This window comes from Schistocerca nitens, chromosome 5, assembly GCF_023898315.1.
Source record: "Schistocerca nitens isolate TAMUIC-IGC-003100 chromosome 5, iqSchNite1.1, whole genome shotgun sequence".
NCBI classification, from domain to species: domain Eukaryota; kingdom Metazoa; phylum Arthropoda; class Insecta; order Orthoptera; family Acrididae; genus Schistocerca; species Schistocerca nitens.
In genome coordinates this window covers 307,336,488-307,344,218 of record NC_064618.1, presented here as the reverse complement: position 1 = coordinate 307,344,218, position 7,731 = coordinate 307,336,488, and the positions used below count along the sequence as shown (strand labels likewise).

The window sequence follows — 7,731 nt, the reverse complement described above, 5'->3', positions numbered from 1 at the left end:
GGCTCCAACCCACATGAGAATCCCATTGAAAAGTATGTGTTATATTATAACACACTTCAATTCCAACACTAGCAACACATTAACAACCAAATGGAGGGTGGTTTCTGAGATTAACACTAGCAGTACCAATGCATTTTTCATAACACTCATTACCAATGGCAGTACTTTATCCCCACAAAAAACTGTTAATTGTAGTTGACTTAATTAAAAACATACTTTGTAAAGAGATACTGATGTGTAAGTAGGGCCCAGAAAATGATGTGTACCTCCAACTTAGGGGGGAGAGCAGCGGTACTTTATACCCACCATAACAATTTTTTAAAAATGCAAAATTCTTTAATTGTTAATGCATTTTACTCATAATATTCTTTTTAAAGCGATAATGACGTGTAAGTAAAGTACTGAACCAAAAAATATTGAGTAAGACATTCACAGTGGAAAGTGACATCTACTACAAAGAAAAATTTATGAGCTAAGTTTAACTAAAAAATTTAAAACATTTGGAATCTGGTTGAATAATTGATTAAAGACAATAAATATTTATTTTAAAATAGAAGATAACTGACTAGATAACAATATTAACAAAAGGTGGGCACAAAGTGACCCCCCCCCCCCCTTGCCCCCTTTCGGTACTGTGAGGGCTAAACATATGATTTGTCAATGAATATTTCAACACAATTGCATCCCTCTTGGTCAGGAGGAATGCAAACAGAAAAACTGTTTGTGCCAGCAAAATGCTATAGTGCAAACAACAGGGACTGAGGACACGTTTCATACCTCTAGCCATTTGGAGCCTTCACACACAGCAAAGTGTCCAAAATCAGAATTTAAGAACTGGCCCTCAAATTTGCAGTTAGCTTTTTCATCTATCTGGTTTTACCTTGTTGGCCCCTCCAGGCAATTTCAACACTTATCTACCACTTCTTTTCTACACACATTCTGTATTCTATCTCTGCCAGATTTTAGGGTCCATCAACCCCTATGATATTTTCTTTTTATAATGCTCACCCTTCCCCATGAACCATGGACCTTGCCATTAGTGGGGAGGCGTGCACGCCTTAGTGATACAGATGGCTGTAGTGTAGGTGCAACCACAACGGAGGGGCATCTGTTGAGAGGCCAGACTAACGTGTGGTTCCTGAAGAGGGGCAGCAGCCTTTTCAGTAGTTGCAGGGACAAAAGTTTGGATGATTGACTGACCTGGCCTTGCAACATTAACCAAAATGGCCTTGCTGTGCTGGTACTGTGAATGGTTGAAAGCAAGGGGAAACTACGGCTGTAATTTTTCCCGAGGGCATGAAGCTTTACTGTATGGATAAATGATGATGTCGTCCTCTTGGGGGAAATATTCCGGAGGTAAAATAGTCCCTCATTCGGATCTCCGGGCAGGGACTACTCAAGAGGACGTCGTTATCAGGAGAAAGAAAACTGGCGTTCTACGGATCGGAGCGTGGAATGTCAGATCCCTTAATCGGGCAGGTAGGTTAGAAAATTTAAAAAGGGAAATGGATAGGTTAAAGTTAGATATAGTGGGAATTAGTGAAGTTAGGTGGCAGGAGGAACAAGACTTTTGGTCAGGTGAATACAGGGTTACAAACACAACATCAAATAGGGGTAATGCAGGTGTAGGTTTAATAATGAATAGGAAAATAGGAATGCGGGTAAGCTACTACAAACAGCATAGTGAACGCATTATTGTGGCCAAGATAGACATGAAGCCCATGCCTACTACAGTAGTACAAGTTTATATGCCAACTAGCTCTGCAGATGATGAAGACATTGAAGAAATATATGATGAGATAAAAGAAATTATTCAGGTAGTGAAGGGAAACGAAAATTTAATAGTCATGGGTGACTGGAATTCGAGAGTAGGAAAAGGGAGAGAAGGAAACATAGTAGGTGAATATGGATTGGGGCTAAGAAATGAAAGAGCAAGCCACCTGGTAGAATTTTGCACAGAGCACAACTTAATCATAGCTAACACTTGGTTCAAGAATCATGAAAGAAGGTTGTATACATGGAAGAATCCTGGAGATACTAGAAGGTATCAGATATAATGGTAAGACAGAGGTTTAGGAACCAGGTTTTAAATTGTAAGACATTTCCAGGGGCAGATGTGGACTCTGACCACAATCTATTGGTTATGAACTGTAGATCAAAACTGAAGGAACTGCAAAAAGGTGGGAATTTAAGAAAACTTGGATAAACTGACTAAAACAGAGGTTGTACAGAGTTTCAGGGAGAGCATATGGGAACCATTGACAGGAATGGTGGAAAGAAGTACAGTAGCTCTGGGTAGCTCTGAGGGATGAAGTAGTGAAGGCAGCAGAGGATCAAGTAGGTAAAATGACGAGGGCTAGTAGAACTCCTTGGGTAACACAAGAAATATTGAATTTAATTGATGAAAGGAGAAAATATAAAAATGCAGTAAATGAAGCAGGCAAAAAGGAATACAGACGTTTCAAAAATGAGATTGACAGGAAGTGCAAAATGGCTAAGCAGGGATGGCTAGAGGATAAATGTAAGGATGTAGAGGCTTATCTCACTAGGGGTAAGATAGATACTGCCTACAGGAAAATACTGCCTACAGAAAAGAGAACCACTTCTATGAATATCAAGAGCTCAGATGGAAACCCAGTTCCAAGCAAAGAAGGGAAAGCAGAAAGATGGAAGGAGTATATAGAGGGTCTATACAAGGGGGATGTACTTGAGGACAATATTATGGATGTGGAAGAGGATGTAGATGAAGATGAAATAGGAGATACGATACTGCGTGAAGAGTTTGACAGAGCACTGAAAGACCCGAGTCGAAACAAGGCCCCGGGAGTAGACGACATTCCATTAGAGCAACTGATGGCCTTGGGAGAGCCAGTCCTGACAAAACTCTACTGTCTGGTGAGCAAGATGTATGAGACAGGGGAAATACCCTCAGACTTCAAGAAGAATATAATAATTCCAATCCCAAAGAAAACAGGTGTTGACAGATGTGAAAATTACCGAACAATCAGTTTAATAAGTCACAGCTGCAAAACACTAACGCGAATTCTGTACAGATGAATGGAAAAACTGGTAAAAGCCGACCTCGGGGAAGATCAGTTTGGATTCCATAGAAAAATTGGAACACATGAGGCAATACTGACCCTACGACATATCTTAGAAGAAAGATTAAGGAAAGGCAAACCTACGTTTCTAGCATTTGTAGACTTAGAGAAAGCTTTTGACAATGTTAACTGGAATACTCTCTTTCAAATTCTGAAGGTGGCAGGGGTAAAATACAGGGAGCGAAAGGCTATTTACAATTTGTATAGAAACCAAATGGCAGTTATAAGAGTTGAGGGGCATGAAAGGGAAGCAGCAGTTGGGAAGGGAGTGAGACAGGGTTGTAGCCTCTTCCCGATGTTATTCAATCGGTATACTGAGCAAGCAGTGAAGGAAACGAAAGAAAAATTCGGAGTAGGTATTAAAATTCACGGAGAAGAAATAAAAACTTTGAGGTTCGCCGATGACATTGTAATTCTGTCAGAGACAGCAAAGGACTTGGAAGAGCAGTTGAACAGAATAGATGGTGTCTTGAAGGGAGGATATAAGATGAACATCAACAAAAGCAAAACGAGAATAATGGAATGTAGTCGAATTAAGTCGGGTGATGCTATGGGAATTAGATTAGGAAATGAGAACTTTAAAGTAGTAAAGGAGTTTTGCTATTTGGGGAGCAAAATAACTGATGATGGTCGAAGTAGAGAGGATATAAAATGTAGACTGGCAATGGCAAGCAAAGCGTTTCTGAAGAAGAGAAATTTGTTAACATCAAGTATAGATTTAAGTGTCAGGAAGCCGTTTATGAAAGTATTCGTATGGAGTGTAGCCTTGTATGGAAGTGAAACATGGACGATAAGTAGTTTAGACAAGAAGAGAATAGAAGCTTTTGAAATGTGGTGCTACAGAAGAATATGAAGATTAGATGGGTAGATCACAGAACTAATGATGAAGTATTGAATAGAATTGGGGAGAAGAGGAGTATGTGGCACAACTTGACAAAAAGAAGGGACCGGTTAGTAGGACATGTTCTGAGGCATCAAGGGATCACAAATTTAGAATTGGAGGGCAGCGTGGAGGGTAAAAATCGTAGAGGGAGACCAATGGATGAATACACTAAGCAGATTCAGAAGGATGTGGGTTGCAGTAAGTACTGGGAGATGAATAAGATTGCACAGGATAGGGTAGCATGGAGAGCTGTATCAAACCAGTCTCAGGACTGAAGACCACAACAACAACAAACAACAATTCTCACATAATTTTCCCCATTTGCCACTGCCCTCTCAACCTCTTTTATTGCTCTTCTCTCATTTTTCTATCATTATTTGCCTTTTATTGTCTTTTAAACCCTTTGATTTAGTTGAAGCTTAACTCTCATATTTGCTCTATTTGTAGCAACAGCTAAGTATGTTGGAAACATATCTTAGATACTACTACCAGTACTTACAAAACATTTCCTGTATTGCATGTATCTACTAATTCATTATCTGATTGGATTTCTTTTCTTCATTTCTACACCTAATAAACTTATTCTTTGATTCCTATTTGCATTCTCTTGTTTCTGCAGATGGAGAAATTAAAAAGAGAGACTTTGTGTGTGCACTTACACTTTGTAATTGTTGGGTAGCTAATAAATAGATTCCTACATTCTGTCTCAACTTGTTAATATTAATTAACTGTTTCTTTGACAACTTTTAATAAGTATAACCAAAACGACTTTGCTGTGCTGGTACTGCGAATGGTTGAAAGCAAGGGGAAACTACAGCCGTAATTTTTCCTGAGGGCATGCAGCTTTACTGTATGGTTAATGATGATGGCGTCCTCTTGGGGGAAATATTCCGGAGGTAAAATAGTCCCCCATTCGGATCTCTGGGCAGGGACTACTCAAGAGGACATCGTTCTCAGGAGAAAGAAAACTGGCGTTCTACGGATCGGAGCGTGGAATGTCAGATCCCTTAATCGGGCAGGTAGGTTAGAAAATTTAAAAAGGGAAATGGATAGATTAAAGTTAGATATAGTGGGAATTAGTGAAGTTAGGTGGCAGGAGGAACAAGACTTTTGGTCAGGTGAATACAGTGTTACAAACACAACATCAAATAGGGGTAATGCAGGAGTAGGTTTAATAATGAATAGGAAAATAGGAATGCGGCTAAGCTACTACAAACAGCATAGTGAATGCATTATTGTGGCCAAGATAGACACGAAGCCCACACCTACTACAATAGTACAAGTTTATATGCCAACTAGCTCTGCAGATGATGAAGACATTGAAGAAATATATGATGAGATAAAAGAAATTATTCAGGTAGTGAAGGGAGATGAAAATTTAATAGTCATGGGTGACTGGAATTCGAGAGTAGGAAAAGGGAGAGAAGGAAACATAGTAGGTGAATATGGATTGGGGCTAAGAAATGAAAGAGCAAGCCACCTGGTAGAATTTTGCACAGAGCACAACTTAATCATAGCTAACACTTGGTTCAAGAATCATGAAAGAAGGTTGTATACATGGAAGAATCCTGGAGATACTAGAAGGTATCAGATATAATGGTAAGACAGAGGTTTAGGAACCAAGTTTTAAATTGTAAGACATTTCCAGGGGCAGATGTGGACTAAGACCACAATCTATTGGTTATGAACTGTAGATTAAAACTGAAGAAACTGCAAAAAGGTGGGAATTTAAGGAGATGGGACCTGGATAAACTAACAGAACCAGAGGCTGTACAGAGTTTCAGAGAGAGCATTAGGAAAATATTGACAAGAATAGGGGAAAGAAATACAGTAGAAGAAGAATGGGTAGCTTTGAGGGATGAAGTAGTGAAGGCAGCAGAGGATCAAGTAGGTAAAATGACGAGGGCTAGTAGAAATCCTTGGGTAACAGAAAAAATATTGAATTTAATTGATGAAAGGAGAAAATATAAAAATGCAGTAAATGAAGCAGGCAAAAAGGAATACAAACGTCTCAAAAATGAGATCGACAGGAAGTGCTAAATGGCTCAGCAGGGATGGCTAGAGGATAAATGTAAGGATGTAGAGGCTTATCTCATTACGGGTAAGATAGATACTGCCTACAGGAAAATTAAAGAGACCTTTGGAGAAAAGAGAGCCACTTGTATGAATATCAAGAGCTCAGATGGAAACCCAGTTCTAAGCAAAGAAGGGAAAGCAGAAAGGTGGAAGGAGTATATAGAGGGTCTATACAAGGGGGATGTACTTGAGGACAATATTATGGATATGGAAGAGGATGTAGATGAAGATGAAATAGGAGATACGATACTGCATGAAGAGTTTGACAGAGCACTGAAAGACCTGAGTCGAAACAAGGCCCCTGGAGCAGACAACATTCCATTAGAACTACTGACGACCTTGGGAGAGCCAGTCTTGACAAAACTCTACCATCTGGTGAGCAAGATGTATGAGACAGGCGAAATACCCTCAGACTTCAAGAAGAATATAATAATTCCAATCCCAAAGAAAGCAGGTGTTGACAAATGTGAAAATTACCGAACTATCAGTTTAGTAAGTCACGGCTGCAAAACACTAACGCGAATTCTTTACAAACGAATGGAAAAACTAGTAGAAGCTGACCTTGGGGAAGATCAGTTTGGATTCCGTAGAAATATTGGAACATGTGAGGCAATACTGACCCTACGGCTTATCTTAGAAGCTAGATTAAGGAAAGGCAAACCTACGTTTCTAGCATTTGTAGACTTAGAGAAAGCTTTTGACAATGTTGACTGGAATACTCTCTTTCAAATTTTGAAGGTGGCAGGGGTAAAATACAGGGAGCGAAAGGCTATTTACAATTTGTATAGAAACCAAATGGCAGTTATAAGAGTTGAGGGGCATGAAAGGGAAGCAGTGGTTGGGAAGGGAGTGAGACAGGGTTGTAGCCTCTCCCTGATGTTATTCAATCTGTATATTGAGCAAGCAGTGAAGGAAACAAAAGAAAAATTCAGAGTAGGTATTAAAATCCATGGAGAAGAAATAAAAACTCTGCGGTTCGCCGATGACATTGTAATTCTGTCAGAGACAGCAAAGGACTTGGAAGAGCAGTTGGATAGTGTCTTGAAGGGAGGATATAAGATGAACATCAACAAAAGCAAAACTAGGATGATGGAATGTAGTCAAATTAAGTCGGGTGATGTTGAGGGTATTAGATTAGGAAATGAGACCTTTAAAGTAGTAAAGGAGTTTTGCTATTTGGGGAGCAAAATAACTGATGATGGTCTAAATAGAGAGGATATAAAATGTAGACTGGCAATGGCAAGGAAAGCGTTTCTGAAGAAGAGAAATTTGTTAACATTGAGTATAGATTTAAGTGTCAGGAAGTCGTTTCTGAAAGTATATGTATGGAGTGTAGCCATGTATGGAAGTGAAACATGGACGATAAATAATTTAGACAAGAAGGGAATAGAAGCTTTCGAAATGTGGTGCTACAGAAGAATGCTGAAGATTGGATGGGTAGATCACATAACTAATGAGGAGGTGTTGAATAGGATTGGGGAGAAGAGAAGTTTGTGGCACAACTTGACTAGAAGAAGGAATCGGTTGGTAGGACATGTTCTGAGGCATCAAGGGATCACCAATTTAGTATTGGAGGGCAGCATGGAGGGTAAAAATCGTAGAGGGAGACCAAGAGATGAATACACTAAGCAGATTCAGAAGGATGTAGGTTGCAGTAGGTACTGGGAGATG

At 39.5% G+C, this 7,731-nt stretch overlaps 1 protein-coding gene across 4 annotated transcripts in view; it reads right to left on the bottom strand.

Annotated features, from left to right (window-relative positions):
• The window catches only part of LOC126259224 (protein GDAP2 homolog), a 1,081,164-nt gene that overhangs the window by 255,554 nt on the left and 817,879 nt on the right, over positions 1–7,731 (bottom strand). The window lies entirely within an intron of this gene.